The sequence below is a fragment of the Homalodisca vitripennis genome, chromosome 4 (genome assembly GCF_021130785.1).
Source record: "Homalodisca vitripennis isolate AUS2020 chromosome 4, UT_GWSS_2.1, whole genome shotgun sequence".
Classification (NCBI taxonomy): Eukaryota; Metazoa; Arthropoda; class Insecta; order Hemiptera; family Cicadellidae; genus Homalodisca; species Homalodisca vitripennis.
The window spans coordinates 100,121,060-100,145,315 of record NC_060210.1 but is presented as its reverse complement, the minus strand read 5'-3'; the positions used below and the strand labels follow the sequence as shown (position 1 = coordinate 100,145,315).

The window sequence follows — 24,256 nt, the reverse complement described above, 5'->3', positions numbered from 1 at the left end:
GGCTTCAATTTTGCTGTTAAGTCGCCATAGATCGTTAAATTTCACAATGCCAGAATGGGCGTACTCCTAGTTTGAGTTAACTGGTGTTCTATATTCATTTTAAAAGTCGATTAAAGAATATAAATGTGTAATGTCTTTTTCATTTGTCGTAAAATTATATAGTTCACGTAAACATTCAACACTACATTCATATTTCCGACCAGAAGTTAAACACATTTAAAAAGAAAATACAAACGTTATTCAGAAGTTCTAAATGCATAAGTATAGTCATTTTAAACACATACACGCTAATGTTTATAGACAGAATGTGTATAATCTGTTCATAGCTAGTAGGTAATTTCAACAATAAAGTACACGTAATTATTATTGTGGTCTAAATCGTTTAAAACGTAATCCAAAATTTGATCATTGTAAGATATGATGGTAGTTTGCGTATACAAACAACTAAATGTAATCTCGTACTTCAGATGAAAATGAATCAATATTATTTATTAAGTTATTGGTAAATCAATAATTGGGCCTTTTGATTTGTGGGGAAATCTATAAATTTGTTTTGGCATGTTGTATCGTTTACAAATATGGGTTTGATGATAGGTTACCTATACACAACTAAATGTAATCTCATGCTTCAGATGAATATGAACAAATATTATTTATTAAGATTTCGTTTAATCAATAATTGGGGCTTTTGATTTGTGGGGAAATCTATAAATTTGTTTTGGCACGTAGTATCGTTTACAAATATGGGTTTGATGATAGGTTACCTATACACAACTAAATGTAATCTCATGCTTCAGATGAAAATGAATCAATATTATTTATTAAGTTATTGGTAAATCAATAATTGGGCCTTTTGATTTCTGGGGAAATCTATAAATTTGTTTTGGCATGTTGTATCGTTTACAAATATGGGTTTGATGATAGGTTACCTATACACAACTAAATGTAATCTCATGCTTCAGATGAAAATGAATCAATATTATTTATTAAGTTATTGGTAAATCAATAATTGGGCCTTTTGATTTGTGGGGAAATCTATAAATTTGTTTTGGCATGTTGTATCGTTTACAAATATGGGTTTGATGATAGGTTACCTATACACAACTAAATGTAATCTCATGCTTCAGATGAAAATGAATCAATATTATTTATTAAGTTATTGGTAAATCAATAATTGGGCCTTTTGATTTGTGGGGAAATCTATAAATTCGTTTTGGCATGTTGTATCGTTTACAAATATGGGTTTGATGATAGGTTACCTATACACAACTAAATGTAATCTCATGCTTCAGATGAATATGAACAAATATTATTTATTAAGGTTTCGCTTAATCAATATAATTGGACCTTTTGATTTGTTGGGAAATCTATAAATTAGTTTTGGAATGTTGTATCGTCCAAATTTTGCGTGGGAAGTATTGGTGGATTTCAACAAGTGATGGGACTCTATGCGACGTGACGGCGCGATTCTAGTAGGGGTCTGGCGGGACTCCCACGCAAAGCCGCCCTCTGTGCCACCCCCTCAATGGGAACTGGGATTGATTAACACTTTAACTCTGTTAACGTCGACCTTCAGTCATAAGTTTGTTATCCTTCAGTCTTTAGGCGTATTACGCCGTAATTTACTCAATTGCCTAATTTAAGTGTTTCTAGTAGTTTGCCGATGATTATTTTTGCCTACAGTAACTTATAGAGGTATTACATATGTGAATGCTCAGACTTGCTCCCCAATTATTCCTACTATATGACAATGAAAACTGTAGTACAGCGTTTTCGCAAAGTTAGCGATTGTTACTTAGGTTTTAATACGATTTATTGAATCCGAATGAATCTTCTATTATTCAATAGTGCCTGTCTCATGTAATTTTGGATTTACATCTTAGCTGCACGGAGATACCTTTACTAAATTCTCAGAGCACACGAGATAACCATATAGGTACAAAACAGGGAGTAAAATAATATTAATTGTACAATCACTCAATAACTGTGTTATAAGTGAAAATGCTTTTGATTCACCTATGATTGCATTTAGAAATGGTGTCCAACAGGTTGTTGGTTAAGGACTAAAACGTGTGTGTCCGAGTGCCTTAAGTATCAGTCCCTTCCAGACTTCGTTCCAACCTCGATCCTTCCAAGTGTGATGTATTTGTCAGTACTCGTTTCCGATCACAGTTTTCTTGAGTAGCTATCAGTTATGGAATGGATTTTCAACTTAACTGATGGGCTAAACTTTCTTACAAGACGTCCCTTGATCCCTGGCGTTATCTAAAGTTTTATCGTTATAATCTGCGGTGGATTCTCCTGTGGTTCTTTGTATTATATGTCACCACTGCAGATCTCTTGTTATTCAAACTTCACGACTTTTGTACCAACTCAAAAGTTTAGAGTATTTAGTTTAAGGCAGACTTTTATGTGAAAAGGATATAATTTATATTGTAGTCGCAAATAAAATTGTACTTTCAAAAAGTTTTTTACCAGTTTCAGTTATATTACGAAGTTATATCGATCAATCTAATAATTTTAAACGAATGGAAAAATTTAGGTAAATTTAGTTTGGACAACATTTTAATGTTTGATAACTATTAAGCGCAAATAAAAAAAACACATATTTTTGTGCGTCGTTACTTTATTATGTCAATAGTTTCGTCTCATTTGCCCTTGGTAGTATGAATAACAAAAATTACAGTGAAAATACTGTTGTACGTTAAAAATCATGAAGCGTTTTAACCATAGTCTTTCAAGTTGTTCATATTTAAACTGAAAGTCCACGTTTTGTACTTTAAACTGTTTGTTTATTTATATTTTTGATGTAGACATCTATCTAGTTTTCATTAAGTGTGCATTAATTAAAGAGAGTATGTTAAAAACATTGAAGAAATTTTAATTATGACAGTTGTGTATCTGTATGAGGAAAGCGATTACAAGGTCTTTTAGTTAGTAGTTCAATAATTATTATTATGACTAATTATTGTTTATATTGAGTTGGCCCTTGTAAAGACAATTCGATATAAAAAATAATAAGTTACTTAGTGTTAAACCGTAAAGTTGTTTTTTTTATTCATGTGGTCTATCCGAGTTATAATACGCTTTTAAAGTAATCTGACTACCGAAAAATGTGTAGGTGTAAAGTCTTTAACAAAACGTTGATAAGTTTTTCGGCAACGAAAACGAAAAAAATGTTCTAACACTTAAATTTAAAATATTTGTATTACACCATTTATTTAGTTTTATTTGGTACAAACTAAATCAATTATGATATTTAAAAAAAAATATTAATGTGTATTGTTATTGAGATCTAAACTAAATGTTTTCAATAATATAAAACAGGAAAATAATAAAGCATTAGTTTAAGTAGACATTCAAACTTTGGATGATTAAATATTATAAATACATTGTTACATATAAAAAGTACTGAATAAAAGTAAATTCCTAGCGATAACAATTGGAAGGAGAGGACAAAAGGCGGGAGTAAGAAAGCTTCTCTCATTCCACCTTTAGTTTCGCGGTTATCGAGACGTTCCATACGTGCCAGACTAGAATCGTTATAACGGCATGCATTCGTGGCGACGGTCGCGTTCTCGCAGCAGTTCCTGTGGACCTTCTGTTATTTAGTTACTCACCTTTACTTCCTTTCTACTCATTCTAACGTATTTGACATCAAAGGGTATTCAATCAATTTCAAAACCTACTTTAAATTTCTTTTGTCATTGCACTATGTAATTCGATGAAAAGATTCCAAGCGCAAATTCACCTACAACTTCTTGACATATTCCATTATTTTCTATTCATAAAAATGTTCTTGTCAAGAAACTGCCGTCTCGCTCCAGTTTTAAAACGTTATTTCTACTGAAACTGTTTAAACTGAGTTAGCAGCGTTACTCAATTAATTCAGCCTGCTCTGACGTCAGCTTTTCGTTACAAAAAAAATGATATCGTAAGTTGTTCAAGGAACTTCTGAAGTTCTGTATGTTCGTTGGGAGAGTTAAAATGTATGATGACGATTTGGAACTCAGCTATAAACCAATAAATTTACTAAAAAGCCCCTCCCATAAGGACATTGTTGCTTCTTCATTGTATACGGTATGACACAATGCATGTGTAAGTAAGTCATGTAAAAGGAAACAAATATATCACTGTAGAGTACATAATTATATGTTATTAAACAATAGTAATTTCCGGTTGCTGTACATGGTAGGAGGAAAGGGGACTGATATTCTCAACTGCGAATTCATAACATTGTATAAATAAGTATTTAGTGTTCCTTTACATACATTTTACGTTTCACTGAAGCTTGGGAGAGCCCGTTATCAGCCGAACGAAGTGTGACGCGAGCGGTATAAGAATTAGGTTACAAACGTAAGATAGCTTCTTAGAACATTTTGTATTTATTAAATAATTGCTTTTAGTTTCAATTTTTCATCTGCGGATCGAGTTCCGCAGACATGTGTGAGGGGACCTTGTATGGCCTTGGGATTGTTGGCTTCAACCCAGCGATCTGAACACCTGTGCCCGGAACCAGTCCTGAATAAGCCTTCAATAAATTCAGAGTCAAAAAATTTTCTACGTTCATTGTAGCGATTGTGCATTTTTTACGGACCAATGTGGAAAAGTGTACCTACAAGGAATTGTAATATTTCACAATACCATATGCGTGATAATACCTTAACCTATAAATGGATCCTGCAAGGTGTAATTGTTTTTTATTTCAAGACATCATAGAACAGATTAGAGAAACTATCGACATACGCAAAGACTATACTGTTTATCCAACTAGCATACATGAGAGTTCAACCAATTTTATGTGCTCATTTTTTCTGAATACTCCATACTACTGATCCCCTTAACCGCCTATTAGTTAATGGATGCCTCAAGCAGTTCCATACTTTTCAACGCAACAACAGACCTAGTGTCTTTTCTTATTTAGTCATCACGTATTATTACGTTTTTATTTAAAGAAAAGTTATATAAAACGTGTATTCTAGTGTTCGTAGAGTGAGTGTTGTGCAAACTCTCAGTTCCACCCTAGTCCAGCGTCCTAAGCATATAACGTGTATTCCAGCAAACTGTGACACCCTAGTCCTTCTGTGACAGTCTCCCTTCTCCCATACTAACGTGTATTCGATCTCTCAGTTCGAACTAGTCGTAAGTCTGTGACACTCACTTCTAGCCTTGTGTATTCAGTGTAGCAGAGTGACGTTCGACCTAGTGTAAGCAAATGCACTCCTGCATACTAACGTGTGTATTCCAGTTGTTTGTATCAAACTCTCAGTTCGACCCTTGTCCTGTGACCTCCTGGCCAGTGTATTCCAGTGTTAGTAGAGTGAGTGTTGTGTCACTCTCAGTTCGGACCTAGCTCAGCGTAAGCAACTGTGACACTCCTTCTACGCTTCCACATACGGTGTCTCCAGTTCGACCTTAGTCCTGCGTAAGTGTGTAACGTTCTCCGCATACTAACGTTATAGTAGAGTGAGTGTGTCCAGTTCGACCCTAGTCCAGCGTAAGCAACTGTGACACTCCTTCTACGCCTTCTCCCATACTAACGTGTATTCCAGTGGTTAAGTAGAGTGAGATGTTGTGCAATACTCTCAGTTCGACCCTAGTCCACGTAAAAAATGTGACACTCCTGCGCCTTCTCCCATACTAACGTGTATTCCAGTGTTAGTACTTCTCAGTTCGACCTAGTCTCGTAAGGCAAACTGTGACCTCCTTCTACGCCTTCTCCCATACTAACGTCACAGTGTTAGTAGAGTGAGTGTTGTGCAAACTCTCAGTTCGAACTAGTCACTATCGTAAACAACTGTGACACTCCTAGCGCCTACTCCCATACTACGTGTATTCCAGTGTTAGTAGAATGAGTGTTGTTGTAAACTCTCAGTTCGACCCTAGTCCAGCGTAAGCAACTGTGACACTCCTTCTACGCCTTCTCCCACTACTAACGTGTATTATTCCAGTGTTAGTAGAGTGAGTGTTGTGCAAACTCTCAGTTCGACCCTAGTCCAGCGTAAGCACTGTGACACTCCTTCTACGCCTTCTCCCATACTAACGTGTATTCCAGTGTTAGTAGAGTGAGTGTTGTGCAAACTCTCAGTTCGACCCTAGTCCAGCGTAATAAACTGTGACACTCCTGCGCTTCTCCCATACTAACGTGTATTCCAGTGGTTAGTAGAATGAGTGTTGTGTAAACTCTCAGTTCGACCCTTAGTCCATCGTAAGCAACTGTGACACTCCTTCTACGCCTTCTCCCATACTAACGTGTATTTCCAGTGTTAGTAGAGTTGAAGTGTGTGTGCAAACTCTCAGTTCGACCCTTAGTCCAGCGTAAGCAACTGTGACACTCCTTTCTATACGCCTTCTCCCATACTAACGTGTATTCCAGTGTTAGTAGAGTGAGTGTTGTGCAAACTCTCAGTTCGACCCTAGTCCAGCGTTAAGCAACTGTGACACTCCTTCTACGCCTTCTCCCATACTAACGTGTATTCCAGTGTTAGTAGAGTGAGTGTTGTGTAAACTCTCAGTTCGACCCTAGTCCAGCGTAAGCAACTGTGACACTCCTTCTACGCCTTCTCCCATTTTACTAAGTGTATTCCAGTTGTTAGTAGAGTGAGTGTTGTGCAAACTCTCAGTTCGACCCTAGTCCAGCGTAAACAACTGTGACACTCCTGCGCCCTTCTCCCATACTAACGTGTATTCCAGTGTTAGTAGAATGAGTGTTGTGTAAACTCTCAGTTCGACCCTAGTCCATCGTAAGCAAACTGTGACACTCCTGCGCCTTTCTCCCATACTAACGTGTACTCCAGTGTTAGTAGAATGAGTGTTGTGCAAACTCTCAGTTCGACCTAGTCCATCGCTAAGCAACTGTGACACTCCTTCTACGCCTTCTCCCATACTAACGTGTATTCCAGTGTTAGTAGAGTGAGTGTTGTGCAAACTCTCAGTTCGACCTTAGTCCAGCGTAAGCAAACTGTGACACTCCTTCTACGCCTTCTCCCATACTAACGTGTATTCCAGTGTTTAGTAGAGTGAGTGTTGTGTAAACTCTCAGTTCGACCGACCCTAGTCAGCGTAAGCAACTGTGACACTCCTTCTACGCCTTCTCCCATACTAACGTGTATTCCAGTGTTAGTAGAGTGAGTGTTGTGCAAACTCTCAGTTCGACCTAGTCCAGCGTAAACAACTGTGACCACTCCTTCTACGCCTTCTCCCATACTAACGTGTATTCCAGTGTTAGTAGAATGAGTGTTGTGTAAACTCTCAGTTCGACCCTAGTCCAGCGTAAGCAACTGTGACACTCCTGCGCCTTCTCCCATACTAACGTGTATTCCAGTGTTAGTAGAATGAGTGTTGTGTAAAACTCTCAGTTCGACCCTAGTCCATCGTAAACAACTGTGACACTCCTGCGCCTTCTCCCATACTAACGTGTATTCCAGTGTTAGTAGAATGAGTGTTGTGTAAACTCTCAGTTCGACCCTTAGTCCAGCGTAAACAACTGTGACACTCCTGCGCCTTCTCCCATACTAACGTGTATTCCAAGTGTTAGTAGAGTGAGTGTTGTGTAAACTCTCAGTTCGACCCTAGTCCATCGTAAGCAACTGTGACACTCCTTTACGCCTTCTCCCATACTAACGTTGTATTCCAGTGGTTAGTAGAGTGAGTGTTGTGTAAACTCTCAGTTCGACCCTAGTCCAGCGTAAACAACTGTGACACTCCTGCGCCTTCTCCCATACTAACGTGTATTCCAGTGTTAGTAGAATGAGTGTTGTGTAAACTCTCAGTTCGACCCTAGTCCAGCGTAAACAACTGTGACACTCCTGCGCCTTCTCCCATACTAACGTGTATTCCAGTGTTAGTAGAATGAGTGTTGTGTAAACTCTCAGTTCGACCCTAGTCCATCGTTAAGCAACTGTGACACTCCTGCGCCTTCTCCATACTAACGTGTATTCCAGTGTTAGTAGAATGAGTGTTGTGTAAACTCTCAGTTCGACCCTAGTCCAGCGTAAACAACTGTGACCACTCCTGCGCCTTCTCCCATACTAACGTGTATTCCAGTGTTAGTAGAATGAGTGTTGTGTAAACTCTCAGTTCGACCTAGTCCATCGTAAGCAACTGTGACACTCCATGCGCCTTCTCCCATACTAACGTGTATATTCCAGTGTTAGTAGAATGAGTGTTGTGCAAAACTCTCAGTTTCGACCCTAGTCCAGCGTAAACAACTGTGACACTCCTGCGCCTTCTCCCATACTAACGTGTATTCCAGTGTTAGTAGAGTGAGTGTTGTGTAAACTCTCAGTTCGACCCTAGTCCAGCGTAAACAACTGTGACACTCCTGCGCCTTCTCCCATACTAACGTGTATTCCAGTGTTAGTAGAATGAGTGTTGTGTAAACTCTCAGTTCGACCCTAGTCCATCGTAAAGCAACTGTGACACTCCTGCGCCTTCTCCATACTAACGTGTATTCCAGTGTTAGTAGAATGAGTGGTTGTGTAAAACTCTCTCAGTTCGACCCTAGTCCAGCGTAAACAACTGTGACACTCCTGCGCCTTCTCCCATACTAACGTATATTCCAGTGTTAGTAGGTAGAGTGAGTGTTGTGCAAACTCTCAGTTCGACCCTAGTCCAGCGTAAGCAAACTGTGACACTCCTGCGCCTTCTCCCATACTAACGTATATTCCAGTGTTAGTAGAGTGAGTGTTGTGCAAACTCTCAGTTCGACCCTAGTCCCAGCGTAAACAACTGTGACACTCCTGCGCCTTCCTCCCATACTAACGTGTATTCCAGTGTTAGTAGAATGAGTGTTGTGTAAAACTCTCAGTTCGACCCTAGTCCATCGTAAACAACTGTGACACTCCTGCGCCTTCTCCCATACTAACGTGTATTCCAGTGTTAGTAGAATGACTGTGTGTGAGCAAAACTCTCAGTTCGACCCTAGTCCAGCGTAAACAACTGTGGGACACTCCTGCGCCTTCTCCCATACTAACGTGTATTCCAGTGTTAGTAGAATGTAGTGTTGTGAAAACTCTCAGTTCGACCTAGTCCATCGTAAACAACTGTGACACTCCTGCGCCTTCTCCCATACTAACGTGTATTCCAGTGTTAGTAGAATGAGTGTTGTGTAAACTCTCAGTTCGACCCTAGTCCATCGTAAGCAAACTGTGACACTCCTGCGCCTTCTCCATACTAACGTGTATTCCAGTGTTAGTAGAATGAGTGTTGTGCAAACTCTCAGTTCGACCCTAGTCCAGCGTAAACAACTGTGACACTCCTGCGCCTTCTCCCATACTAACGTGATTCCAGTGTTAGTAGAATGGAGTGTTGTGTAAACTCTCAGTTCGACCCTAGTCCATCGTAAACAACTGTGACACTCCTGCGCCTTCTCCCATACTAACGTGTATTCCAGTGTTAAGTAGAATGAGTGTTGTGTAAACTCTCAGTTCGACCCTATAGTCCAGCGTAAGCAACTGTGACACTCCTGCGCCTTCTCCCTACTATACTAAACGTGTATTCCAGTGTTAGTAGAATGAGTGTTGTGTAAACTCTCAGTTCGACCCTAGTCCAGCGTAAACAACTGTGACACTCCTGCGCCTTCTCCCATACTAACGTGTATTCCAGTGTTAGTAGAATGCGTGTTTGTGTAAACTCTCAGTTCGACCCTAGTTTCCAGTCCAGCGTTCGTAAACAACTGTGACACTCCTGCGCCTTCTCCCATACTAACGTGTTATTCCAGTGTTAGTAGAATGTGATGTTGTGTAAACTCTCAGTTCGACCCTAGTCCAGCGTTAAGCAACTGTGACACTCTTGCGCCTTCTCCCATACTAAACGTGTATTCCAGTGTTAGTAGAATGAGTGTTGTGTAAAACTCTCAGTTCGACCCTAGTCCAGCGTAAACAACTGTGACACTCCTGCGCCTTCTCCCATACTAACTGTGTATTCCAGTGTTAGTAGAATGAGTGTTGTGTAAAACTCTCCAGTTCGACCCTAGTCCATCGTAAGCAACTGTGACACTCCTGCGCCTTCTCCCATACTAACGTATATTCCAGTGTTAGTAGAATGAGTGTTGTGTAAACTCTCAGTTCGACCCTAGTCCAGCGTAAACAACTGTGACACTCCTGCGCCTTCTCCCATACTAACGTGTATTCCAGTGTTAGTAGAATGACGTGTTGTGTAAACTCTCAGTTCGACCCTAGTCCAGCGTAAACAACTGTGACACTCCTGCGCCTTCTCCCCATTACTAACGTGTATTCCAGTGGTTAGTAGAATGAGTGTTGTGTAAAACTCCTCAGTTCGACCCTAGTCTATCGTAAGCAAACTGTGACACTCCTGCGCCTTCTCCCATACTAACGTGTTATTCCAGTGTTAGTTGAGTGAGTGTTGTGTAAACTCTCAGTTTCGACCCTAGTCCTGCGTAAGCAACTGTGACACTCCTGCGCCTTCTCCCATACTAACGTGTATTCCAGTGTTAGTAGAATGAGTGTTGTGTAAACTCTCAGTTCGACCCTAGTCCAGCGTAAACAACTGTGACACTCCTGCGCCTTCTCCCATACTAACGTGTATTCCAGTGTTAGTAGAATGAGTGTTGTGTAAAACTCTAGTTCGACCCTAGTCCAGCGTAAACAACTGTGGGACACTCCTGCGCCTTCTCCCATACTAACGTGTATTCCAGTGTTAGTAGAGTGACTGTTGTGCAAACTCTCAGTTCGACCCTAGTCCAGCGTAAGCAACTGTGACAACTCCTGCGCCTTCCTCCCATACTAACGTGTATTCAGTGTTAGTTAGAGTGAGTGTTGTGTAAACTCTCAGTTCGACCCTAGTCCAGCGTAAGCAACTGTGACACTCCTGCGCCTTCTCCCATACTAACGTGTATTCCAGTGTTTTAGTAGAATGAGTGTTGTGTAAACTCTCAGTTCGACCCTAGTCCAGCGTAAACAAACTGTGACACTCCTGCGCCTTCTCCCATACTAACGTGTATTCCAGTGTTAGTAGACTGAGTGTTGTGGCAAACTCTCAGTTCGACCCTAGTCCATCGTAAGCAACTGTGACACTCCTGCGCCTTCTCCCATACTAACGTGTATTCCAGTGTTAGTAGAGTGAGTGTTGTGCAAACTCTCAGTTCGACCCTAGTCCAGCGTAAACAACTGTGACGACCTCGCACGCTCCTGCTCTGCGCCTTCTCCCATACTAACGTATATTTCCAGTGTTAGTAAGAGTGAGTGTTGTGCAAACTCTCAGTTCGACCCTAGTCCAGCGTATAAACAACTGTGACACTCCTGCACCTTCTCCCATACTAACGTGTATTCCAGTGTTAGTAGAGTGAGTGTTGTGCAAAACTCTCAGTTCGACCCTAGTCCAGCGTATAAACAACTGTGACACTTCCTGCGACGCTTCTCCCATACTAACGTGTATTCCAGTGTTAGTAGTGAGTGTGTTGGTGCAAACTCTCAGTTCGACCCTAGTCCACGTGATAAACAACTGTGACACTCCTGCGCCTTCTCCCATACTAACGTGTATTCCAGTGTTAGTAGACATGAGTGTTGTGCAAACTCTCAGTTCGACCCTAGTCCAGCGTAACAACTGTGACACTCCTGCGCCTTCTCCCATACTAACGTATATTCCAAGTGTTAGTAGAAGTGACTGTTGTTGGCAAACTCTCAGTTCGACCCTAGTCCAGCGTAAAACAACTGTGACACTCCTTCTACGCCTTCTCCCATACTAACGTGTATTCCAGTGTTAGTAGAGTGAGTGTTGTGCAAAACTCTCAGTTCGACCCTAGTCCAGTATAAAGCAACTGTGACACTCCTCTACGCCTTCTCCCATACTAACGTGTATTCCAGTGTTAGTAGAGTGACTGTTGTGCAAACTCTCAGTTCGACCCTAGTCCAGTATAAACAACTGTGACACTCCTGCGCCTTCTCCCATTACTAACGTGTATTCCAGTGTTAGTAGAGTGAGTGTTGTGCAAACTCTCAGTTCGACCCTAGTCCAGTATAAAACAAACTGTGACACTCCTGCGCCTTCTCCCATACTAACGTAGTAATTCCAGTGTTAGTAGAGTGAGTGTTTGTGTGCAAAACTCTCAGTTCGACCCTAGTCCAGCGTAAAACAACTGTGACACTCCTGCGCCTTCTCCCATTACTAACGTGTATTCCAGTGTTAGTAGAGTGACTGTTGTGCAAACTCTCAGTTCGACCCTAGTCCAGTATAAACAACTGTGACACTCCCTGCACCTTCTTCCCATACTAACGTTTATTCCAGTGTTAGTAGAGTGACTGTTGTGCAAACTCTCAGTTCGGACCCTAGTCCAGTAATAAGCAAACTGTGACACTCCTGCGCCTTCTCCATACTAACGTATATTCCAGTGTTAGTAGAGTGAGTGTTGTGCAAAACTCTCAGTTCGACCCTAAGTCCAGCGTAAACAACTGTGACACTCCTGCGCCTTCTCCCATACTAACGTGTATTCCAGTGTTAGTAGAGTGAGTGTTGTGCAAACTCTCAGTTCGACCCTAGTCCAGCGTAAACAACTGTGACACTCCTGCGCCTTCTCCCATACTAACGTATATTCCAGTGTTAGTAGAGTGGACTGTTGTGCAAACTCTCAGTTCGACCCTAGTCCAGTATAAACAACTGTGACACTCCTTCTACGCCTTCTCCCATACTAACGTGTATTCCAGTGTTAGTAGAGTGACTGTTGTGCAAACTCTCAGTTCGACCCTAGTCCAGTATAAACAACTGTGACACTCCTTCTACGCGCCTTCTCCCATACTAACGTGTATTCCAGTGTTAGTAGAGTGACTGTTGTGCAAACTCTCAGTTCGACCCTAGTCCGTATAAACACTGTGACACTCCTGCACCTTCTCACCATACTAACGTGTATTCCAGTGTTAGTAGAGTGACTGTTGTGTGCAAACTCTCAGTTCGACCCTAGTCCAGTATAAACAAACTGTGACACTCCTTCTACGCCTTCTCCCCATACTAACGTGTATTCCAGTGTTAGTAGAGTGAGTGTTGTGCAAACTCTCAGTTCGACCCTAGTCCAGCGTAAAACAACTGTGACACTCCTGCACCTTCTCCCATACTAACGTGTATTTCCAGTGTTAGTTGAAGTGACTGTTGTGCAAACTCTCAGTTCGACCCTAGTCCAGTATAAACAACTGTGACACTCCTTCTACGCCTTCTCCCATACTAACGTGTATTCCAGTGTTAGTAGAGTGACTGTTGTGCAAACTCTCAGTTCGACCCTAGTCCAGTATAACAACTGTGACACTCCTTCTACGCCTTCTCCCATACTAACGTGTATTTCCAGTGTTAGTAGAGTGAGTGTTGTGCAAACTCTCAGTTCGACGACCCTAGTCCAGCTAAACAACTGTGACACTCCTGCACCTTCTCCCATACTAACGTGTATTCCAGTGTTAGTAGAGTGACTGTTTTGTGCAAACTCTCAGTTCGACCCTAGTCCAGTATAAGCAACTGTGACACTCCTTCTACGCCTTCTCCCATACTAACGTGTATTCCAGTGTTAGTAGAGTGAACTGTTGTGCAAAACTCTCAGTTCGACCCTAGTCCAGTATAAACAACTGTGACACTCCTTCTACGCATTCTCCCATACTAACGTGTATTCCCAGTGTTAGTAGAGTGACTGTTGTGCAAAACTCTCAGTTCGACCTAGTCCAGCGTAAAACAAACTGTGACACTCCTGCGCCTTCTCCCATACTAACGTATATTCCAGTGTTAGTAGAGTGAGTGTTGTGCAAAACTCTCAGTTCGAACCCTAGTCCAGCGTAAAACAACTGTGACACTCCTGCGCCTTCTCCCATACTAACGTGATATTCCAGTGTTAGTTAGAGTGAGTGTTGTGCAAACTCTCAGTTCGACCCTTGTCAGTCCAGTATAAAACAACTGTTGACACTCCTGGCACCTTCTCCCATACTAAACGTGTATTCCAGTGTTAGTAGAGTGACTGTTGTGCAAACTCTCAGTTCGACCCTAGTCCAAGTATAAACAACTGTGACACTCCTTACTCTTCTCCCATACTAAACGTGTATTCCAGTGTTAGTAGAGAGTGTTGTGCAAACTCTCAGTTTCCGACCCTAGTCCAGTATAAACAACTGTGACACTTCCTGCGCCTTCTCCCATACTAACGTGTATTCCAGTGTTAGTAGAGTGAGTGTTGTGCAAAACTCTCAGTTCGACCCTAGTCCAGCGTATAAACAACTGTGACACTCCTGCGCCTTCTCCCATACTAACGTATATTCCAGTGTTAGTAGAGTGACTGTTGTGCAAACTCTCAGTTCGACCCTAGTTCCAGTATAAACAACTGTGACACTCCTGCGCACTTCTCCCATACTAACGTGTATTCCAGTGTTAGTAGAGTGAGTGTTGTGCAAACTCTCAGTTCGACCCTAGTCCAGTATAAACAACTGTGACACTCCTTCTACGCCTTCTCCCATACTAACGTGTATTCCAGTGTTAGTAGAGTGACTGTTGTGCAAACTCTCAGTTCGACCCTAGTCCAGTATAAACAACTGTGACACTCCCTGCACCTTCTCCCATACTAACGTGTATTCCAGTGTTAGTAGAGTGACTGTTGTGCAAACTCTCAGTTCGACCCTAGTCCAGCGTATAAACAACTGTGACACTCCTGCGCCTTCTCCATACTAACGTGTATTCCAGTGTTAGTAGAGTGAGTGTTGTGGCAAACTCTCAGTTCGACCCTAGTCCAGCGTAAAAACAACTGTGACACTTCCACGCGCCTTCTCCCATACTAACGTGTATTCCAGTGTTAGTAGAGTGACTGTTGTGCAAACTCTCAGTTCGACCCTAGTCCAGTATAAACAACTGTGACACTCCTGCAGCCTTCTCCCATACTACGTGGTATTCCAGTGTTTAGTAGAGTGACTGTTGTGCAAACTCTCAGTTCGACCCTAGTCCAGTATAAACAACTGTGACACCATCCTGCGCTTCTCCCATACTAACGTGTATTCCAGTGTTAGTAGAGTGAGTGTTGTGCAAACTCTCAGTTCGACCCTAGTCCAGCCGTAAAACAACTGTGACACTCCTGCGCCTTCTCCCATACTAACGTGTATTCCAGTGTTAGTAGAGTGAGTGTTGTGCAAACTCTCAGTTCGACCCTAGTCCAGCGTAAACAACTGTGACACTCCTGCGCCTTCTCCCATACTAACGTATATTCCAGTGTTAGTAGAGTGACTGTTGTGCAAACTCTCAGTTCGACCCTAGTCCAGTATAAACAACTGTGACACTCCTTCTACGACCTTCTCCCATACTAACGTGTATTCCAGTGTTAGTAGAGTGACTGTTGTGCAAAACTCTCAGTTCGACCCTAGTCCAGTATAAAACAACTGTGACACTCCTTCTACCTACGCCTTCTCCATACTAACGTGTATTCCAGTGTTAAGTAGAGTGACTGTTGTGCAAACTCTCAGTTCGAACCCTAGGTCCATCGTAAACAACTGTGACACTCCTGCACCTTCTTCTCCCATACTAACGTGTATTCAGTGTTAGTAGAGTGACTGTTGTGCAAACTCTCAGTTCGACCCTAGTCCAGCGTATAAACAACTGTGACACTCCTTCTACGCGCCTTCTCCCATACTAACGTGTATTCCAGTGTTAGTAGAGTGAGTGTTGTGCAAACTCTCAGTTCGATCCCTAGTCCAGTATAAACAACTGTGACACTATCTCCCTGCGCCTTCTCCCATACTAACGTGTATTCCAGTGTTAGTAGAGTGACTGTTGTGCAAACTCTCAGTTCGACCCTAGTCCAGTATAAACAACTGTGACACTCCTTCTGCCTTCTCCCATACTAACGTGTATTCCAGTGTTAGTAGAGTGACTGTTGTGCAAACTCTCAGTTCGACCCTAGTCCAGTCGTAAACAACTGTGACACTCCTTTCTACGCCTTCTCCCATACTAACGTGTAAATTCCAGTGTTAGTAGAGTGACTGTTTGTGCAAACTCTCAGTTCGACCCTAGTCCAGTATAAACAACTGTGACACTCCTGCGCCTTCTCCCATACTAACGTGTATTCCAGTGTTAGTAGAGTGACTGTGTTGTGCAAACTCTCAGTTCGACCCTAGTAGTCCAGCGTATAAACAACTGTGACACTCCTTCTACGCGCCTTCTCCCATACTAACGTGTATTCCAGTGTTAGTAGAGTGACTGTTGTGCAAACTCTCAGTTCGACCCTAGTCCCAGTATAAACAACTGTGACACTCCTGCACCTTCTCCCATACTAACGTGTATTCCAGTGTTAGTAGAGTGGACTGTTGTGCAAACTCTCAGTTCGACCCTAGTCCAGTATAAACAACTGTGACACTCCTTCTAACGCCTTCTCCCATACTAACGTGTATTCCAGTGTTAGTAGAGTGAGTGTTGTGCAAACTCTCAGTTCGACCCTAGTCCAGTATAAACCAACTGTGACACTCCTGCACCTTCTCCCATACTAACGTGTATTCCAGTGTTAGTAGAGTAGTGACTGTTGTGCAAACTCTCAGTTCGACCCTAGTCCAGTATAACAACTGTGACACTCCTCGCCTTCTCCATACTAACGTGTATTCCAGTGTTAGTAGAGTGACTGTTGTGCAAACTCTCAGTTCGACCCTAGTCCAGTATAAAACAAACTGTGACACTCCTTCTACGCCTTCTCCCATACTAACGTGTATTCCAGTGTTAGTAGAGTGACTGTTGTGCAAAACTCTCAGTTCGACCCCTAGTCCAGTATAAACAAACTGTGACACTCCTGCACGCCTTCTCCCATACTAACGTGTATTCCAGTGTTAGTAGAGTGACTGTTGTGCAAACTCTCAGTTCGACCCTAGTCCAGTATAAACAACTGTGACACTCCTTCTACGCCTTCTCCCATACTAACGTGTATTCCAGTGTTAGTAGAGTGAGTGTTGTGCAAACTCTCAGTTCGACCCTAGTCCAGCGTAAACAACTGTGACACTCCTGCGCCTTCTCCCATACTAACGTGTATTCCAGTGTTAGTAGAGTGACTGTTGTGCAAACTCTCAGTTCGACCCTAGTCCAGCGTAAACAACTGTGACACTCCTTCTACGCCTTCTCCCATACTAACGTGTATTCCAGTGTTAGTAGAGTGACTGTTGTGCAAACTCTCAGTTCGACCCTAGTCCAGTATAAACAACTGTGACACTCCTTCTACGCCTTCTCCCATACTAACGTGTATTCCAGTGTTAGTAGAGTGACTGTTGTGCAAACTCTCAGTTCGACCCTAGTCCAGCGTAAACAACTGTGACACTCCTGCGCCTTCTCCCATACTAACGTGTATTCCAGTGTTAGTAGAGTGACTGTTGTGCAAACTCTCAGTTCGACCCTAGTCCAGTATAAACAACTGTGACACTCCTTCTACGCCTTCTCCCATACTAACGTGTATTCCAGTGTTAGTAGAGTGACTGTTGTGCAAACTCTCAGTTCGACCCTAGTCCAGTATAAACAACTGTGACACTCCTGCGCCTTCTCCCATACTAACGTGTATTCCAGTGTTAGTAGAGTGACTGTTGTGCAAACTCTCAGTTCGACCCTAGTCCAGTATAAACAACTGTGACACTCCTTCTACGCCTTCTCCCATACTAACGTGTATTCCAGTGTTAGTAGAGTGACTGTTGTGCAAACTCTCAGTTCGACCCTAGTCCAGTATAAACAACTGTGACACTCCTGCGCCGTCGTTACTACCTTATATTACGTCAACTGACAACGGGTAACCAATCAAGATATCTTAGCAGCGATCCTCACACTTGTAGTCTCGTCAAGTGCCTAAAGTTAGATAGAGTCATTATTTCTATATACCCTTAGGTGTTTGTCCCAAGTTTAGTATAATAACACTTATAACTCTCCTACGTCTCTTCATTCTAGATGGTAAAGTTCTCTTTATAGCTCGGGATAAACATAGAGTTAATATGTTGTATGTTATCTGGTCCCTTTGTGCAAGTTTAGAATATTTTTAAATACTAATATTTGTGTTTTTTTTCACACCCCTCGAGGAAAATAATCATAGTCTTTGTCTATACGCAGTCTGTCCTTTGTGCCAAGCGTCGTCTATTTTAGCCGTATATCTTTATACTCTCTACTTTAAACCACAGGTTTTGTCATGGATTTTCTAAATTTATGTTAATTAAACCTCAATATTAAAAATAAAGTTTATAATATTAAATTTCTATTATTTGTTACTATTCGAAGTGTTTCGTGTTGTTATATCTTGTATGGTGTCCACAAAAGGGTGTCAAAAACTGGTCACATGACTACACATTTCACAGTTAAGAGGTATCAAATTGTTGCTCCTGGCTTGTGCAAGCGTATCTTTAAAGCGGTTGTGCTCGCTTATGCATTGACGATTTTCATTCAAACAAGTACTGTTGGAATTGTAATACAATTGCTGAGGTACTCGATGTCTATTAAATCTTTGATAAATATTCTGGTTTTGTTTTTGTCTTAGACGCCATTTTGTTAATATTAAAGAAAATAATACAATTATTCTTCTTAATTTTCTTCTTTTTATTAAAATTTATGTGCCCAATTTGGTTTCTTTAGCTTAACTAGTTTTAGAGATAATGATTTCTCTGTAACAAATACAATATGGTGGCTAGCTGCTAAACGAGCTGCTATGTTTATGTGACATTTTTGTTTGAAACTATGAATACTATCAACCATAGAAGTTTGTGACTCTCTTTTTGTACACCCTGTATAATATGTTTGGCTTTTCTAATTTGCTCATTTCTTAACATTTTTAAGTTTGACTAGTAATTGACATAATGTAGCTTTTCCTTCACACTTAACTATTAGCTTATTGTATTATGCTGTTGCGTGCACAATATTATTTAATTTAAATCTTGACTCTTCAGTCACGACTAAAACATTTGTAGATATTGCCTGTATTTAGTTCTGTATTCGTTATTACATTGGAACGTATCGGCTTGTGCAAGGTCAAACCTGCTGTGTCCGCACTAATGTTCCCAATATCACACTGTTACTTTCACCAACTGACCTCTTGCATTGCTGTTAACAGTGTTTATTTTTATTTAGGTGTTTGTTTTGTATAAAGCATAAATGTATATAGATTCTGTTTTGCCTTAGGTAAGCTGTTCTGTGTCGATTGCCTTGGGGTCGTATGTAAGTAGTTCTTGCCTTTCTTGCAGTTAAATCTAGTGCTATAAGCCGTGGTGGTGTGTGCTTCTCTTATATTGGTGTTCTATGGTCTAAATTCCTATAAACTGTAGAATGAATGTGTGTTTATATTTTCTTAATTATTTAATTGACAAATTAAGTAAAATAAAAACTAAAAAGTCTTTTATAAAGTTTGCCCTAAATGCTTAAATCATCTGTTCTTAACTTGTATATCTTAAGCATTAGCTGTAGGCAAGCCAGCAGTACTTTTAGAACCACTACAGTGCGGTCAATGAACAACAACTAGTTTTAGTTCCTCGTTGAACAGAGGATTTCCCCAGGATCTACATAAATTTCTCCAACATCCCTAATATGATAGGTGAAAAACTAAATATATAAAACCATCAATCTAAAATACTGTCAGGGCAGCATTTTGGAATGAATATTACACAGAGCCTTGGATCTTTGATTTCGTATTTTAGGCATCTTGTGTGGCAAATTTGCTCCGTAGAGATAATGGATGGCATGGTTGAAACCTCGTATGTTGGCCTGAAATTCCCCCATTCAACCTAAACCTAAAACGAAGAGATTTCTTCCTACCACCATTGTAAAACGTTCTGGTTCAAACCTATTCAAATTAACAAGCCTAATCAAACCATCGCTTTTGCCTCATCGATGTCTCCTGCAGTTACTGTTACATCCAGAATAATGTCTTTTTCCCTTAACAATGAAATTCATCACTGAAGCTGGAGACATTCAAAGCTTAACTTTCAATGGATTGAGTATCCAAATGAGGTCAATAATCCCCAAAGAAGCTGAATACAATATATTTATAGGTGATCATCAGATCCCGTATAAGTCAATAAATTGCTCTCAGGTCCACTATTTCTCGGAACGCTGCTAATGAGATGTAGCGCAAATCTAATAGTGATGATGTTCACTAGATATAGTAAATATTTAATTTTATACATAAAAAAATAATCAATGATTTTTGTTTTCCAAATCAGAGTTTCAAACAGTATTTCTAAACCAATATACGAGGTATGTAAAATGAGTAATGAGGCTGGCAATGTTACGTTTGATCTGGTAACAATGAATTGGCTGGGGTTGGAGGGGTTGTCGAGGAACATGTAATCCACCTTCAGTAGTAGTTTGATCTCGCTCATGTCATTTGGTTGTACGTAGCGATTGTGTTTAGTTTGTGAAACAGTTTTTTGTACTCTGTTCTAAAAATGAGTGACATCAATTTAGAGCAACGTTATGCTATCAGGTTTTGTTTCAAAGCGGAAAGCCTTCAAGAACCGTTGAAAATGTCAACAGAATCCGGGATTTTTGAGTTCATATTGTCGGTTGACAGTCAGAATGGTCGGGTAAAAGTTAAATTTGACTCACACCAACGTTCATCAAGTTTTGACCAATGAATTGGGGATGAGAAAAATCTACACAAAAGTAGTTCCAAAAAACCTTTCACAAGACCAGAAGAACATCTGAAAGGAAAGGTGCCTTGAATTTTGGATTCGATTGAATATGACCCCAATTTTCTGAACCATTTCATTTGGTGACGAGTCTTGGGTGTTTGAGTACGATGCTGAAATCAAGCCAAGAGCATGGAGTGGCACACTTCAACTTCTCCAATTCCCAAAAAAGCAAGGATGGAAGTCGAAAATCAAATGCATGCTGGTTTGTTTTTTGATATTCACGGAATCGTCCACAAAGAAGCCATCAATGCTAAATGGTCAATCAACACTCTTGAAATACTCCGAAAAGGGTCATTCGTGTAAGACCAAACGCCAAGAACAAGTGGTTGTTGCATCACGATAATGCTCCTTGTCACACAGCAATTTCCATAAACAAGTTTTTTGCCAACAAAAACGTTCCTGTGACTCCTCGACCTCCTTATTCGCCTGTCTTGAGTCCTTCTGACTTTTTTCTCTTCCCGAAGTTGAAATGAATTGAATATTTAGATACGGCACAGATATTCACAGTGTCGGTTTATATACTGATGCGCTGTTTCAGTTTTTTTTTTTTTTCATTAACATAACTTTTATTGCATAAACGTGGTAAATTAGTTTGAATACAGGCAGAGAAATGCAACTAGGGACACAAATGTATTTTGTGGATGTAAAACATACATGCCTACCCCAACTCTTAAGTTTTAAAAATAACATAATATATTTTCAACTTTTTAACAACTTAGTTTTTATTACACACACACACACACACACACACACACACACACACACATTTTATTTTTTCTCATATTCTTTAAGTATACTATAGTGATGGTGGCGAGCCTCAAATGTTACTTTTTGGTCTATAATACATTCATTTTGAGGGGGTCAAGAATACAGAAGACTTGATCTCCAAGTCCTCTTTTCAATGTCCACACAACCAGCGCAGGTGTTACCAGAATTTGTGATAGCGCAAAAAAAAGAAATTTATGCTGTTATGTACAACGTTCTCACTAATTGAGTTTTCTTCCCGAAAGTAGACAAATATCTTCACCTACTTTTATTACAGACAGAATTAAAAATAAATAAAAATACATTTCTATGGACACCGAGAGTTAAAATTATTACTTCATGTTTTTATATTTTGATTGGTGAATCTATTTATCTATTCCTATAAAATAACCCACAGAACTTAATAATATATTGCAAATTTAAGCCGTTAACTGACAAATCGTATAAAACGCGTTCAGTGCAGGGGCGAGATTGGGGCTTGTTGCCACCCAAGTAAACCCCGGGGCCCGACTCGTTATCACTATATAGTGCAATCCGTTCATTCTACGTTCTGGGATATATTTGAGAGGTTTTATTCTATATGCGGTGTATGAATGGATTCGGTACGAATTGCCGGCTAAGCCTGTATTGGTCCATTGAAGCTAGCCGCATGAGATTTACTAGAAAATAATATTGAATGATATATAATTCAATAGACCTAGATTTTTTTTAAAGTTGTATTTTGTTAATATTTCTCCTTCGAGTTAAATCATAATATCAGGAAATATGTTTCAACTGAAAAATAGGTGAATTCCATCGTTATTTCTAAAGTTATTTCTATTTTAAGGTATTTAAAATAATCATTCTTCTGATTCAGTGAGATGTGCTTTAAAGAAAGATCCATTATTAAACTAGCATGTTTGTTTGGAAACATATTTGTGTTATGGAGAGTTTAAAATGGTAATACTGTTTGCCACTTTATAAAAAGGTGTATTTTTCAATTTTATTATAAAATAAACACTTACAATTTCTATTCTAAATTTTAAAAGTTAACGTAGGGATCAAAGGCTTATGCCGCTGAATTTTCAATACATAAGCCAAACCAGCCCTTACGTGCTTTTAACGTTGGTTGTGCATGTAAGTTCAGGGTGCATCCAGAAGGATTGATGGGGGAAAGAAATTTTGTGACAGTCGGCACTTATTATATAATTTTAACTTGATATTTATAGTAAAATCGTATAGCTTATTGTCGAAAAAAACGCCAGTTCAATGATAATCGTTTTGAAGAATTTATCATTTGTTATAGCTAAACCCTAGTGCCAGGTGATTATTTGGTTTATTAGTGTAAATCCACGTTAAATATGTACTATTGAAACCTTATAAGTCACTGGAATATCTGTTGGCAGTGCGATTCTAGGTATCACCACCATATCCAACGCAACATTACATAATTCTGTTGATGGTCCTAGTTACAAATTCATTAAGGCTTCTGGTTTTTTTTGTTTGTTTTGATTTGTTTAAATATTTGAACGTTTTATCTTTTTCGTTGTTTGAACAGTTGTATCTTTTGAAATATAATTACAGAGGATGTTATGGAGGTTGGTGTTAGTTTTGGAGTTCGAATATAATAAATCCTTTATATGCAAATACACAAGAATGGTAAAACACTGCGTGGAGTGAACTTATCTCCCACACACGTATTTTCGGTATGCTATCTTCAATCTTTCCAACCAAAACAAACATTTCAACCCGATTCTTTCAAGCTCTCTTTTATTTAAACATACATATAACATACGTTCAAATCTCTATACATTCTAATTGTTGGCTGAGCATTAGCCAAGCCTACTAATCGAGGGGCAGGGAAATAAATTGATCTTCTGCCTGCCTGTGTGTTCGCTTCATATCTCGTAAACGATCTGACCTATTATAGACGTTCACTAAGTATTGCATGAACGTTTATATATAAATGGTCAATAGAGAGTTTGATGATCGTGCATGTCACTCCACAGGATCTGGCTGATCATTAGCTAATATTTTTAAAATTGGTCTTATGTTTAACTATGATGGCAATGAGGACATAAATTTGTAAACAAACTGAGTACAAACGTATGAAATTTTAACATTTGGCATTATGTTCAAAGAATAAAAATAGTGTTTTAAAAGTCAATGTTGAACAAGATTGGATCTCAGCGCACTCTTACGTTGTAGTACCCTCCTTAGCTCACTAAAAATATTATTCTATGAGTAAAGCTATGGAATCTAACCCAATGAACAAAAACGTAAATATATCATGAGAGGAGATCTCGAGAAAAGTTATTTCATCCGCAGACTTTAACTTTTACATGAAATTTATTTCTACATAGACGGTGCATCTCCAACAATAAAATCTGGCTCTGCGTCATTTTCGTGTTAGTTTCTTTTTTGTAAGTTTGTCTATCTACCTGTCAGCAGGATATTTCGGGAATCGAATCAGCTATAGACTAGAAATATTGAAAGCAACCTTAGCGAAAACTGTTACGCGACACTTGGTGTGACGTACTCCTACCTCGCTACAATAAATAAGACAAATTTTACTTTGCTTTACAGAAGTGGGAATTGTTTCATTAACTATTTACTCGGTACCAGATATATCACTAGACGCGGGTTGAGACGTGCCGAATGAGGTGTCACACCTAAACATGGAATTTGACATTAAACATTCTCTACCGCGTGGCAAAGAGTGACTGTCTCACCAATCTCTTATGTAATATTGTAATTTGGCACAATTTACTATATTGTACACGCAAGTTTTTTGGCAGTAAAAATGTTATGGTCTCGCGCAGTAGCTCTAATGTCAAAGTTTTCAACCGGAAATTTAGAGAAGTGGACTAAAACTTCATAGTCACATTTTGTCATCGTGAAATAAATCT

General features: G+C 40.0%; 1 protein-coding gene across 4 annotated transcripts in view; it reads left to right on the top strand.

Annotated features, from left to right (window-relative positions):
* LOC124359840 overlaps nucleotides 1-24,256 on the top strand; it is a 119,979-nt gene that overhangs the window by 56,834 nt on the left and 38,889 nt on the right. Inside the window, exon 3 of one of the 4 annotated variants that reach the window (XR_006922192.1) lies at nucleotides 19,096-21,273. The exons of the other annotated variants lie outside the window; for them this stretch is intronic. The gene's annotated coding sequence lies outside the window, so the exon portion shown is untranslated. Of the gene's footprint in view, nucleotides 1-19,095; nucleotides 21,274-24,256 lie in introns of those variants that run through there. 4 annotated transcript variants of the gene reach the window in all.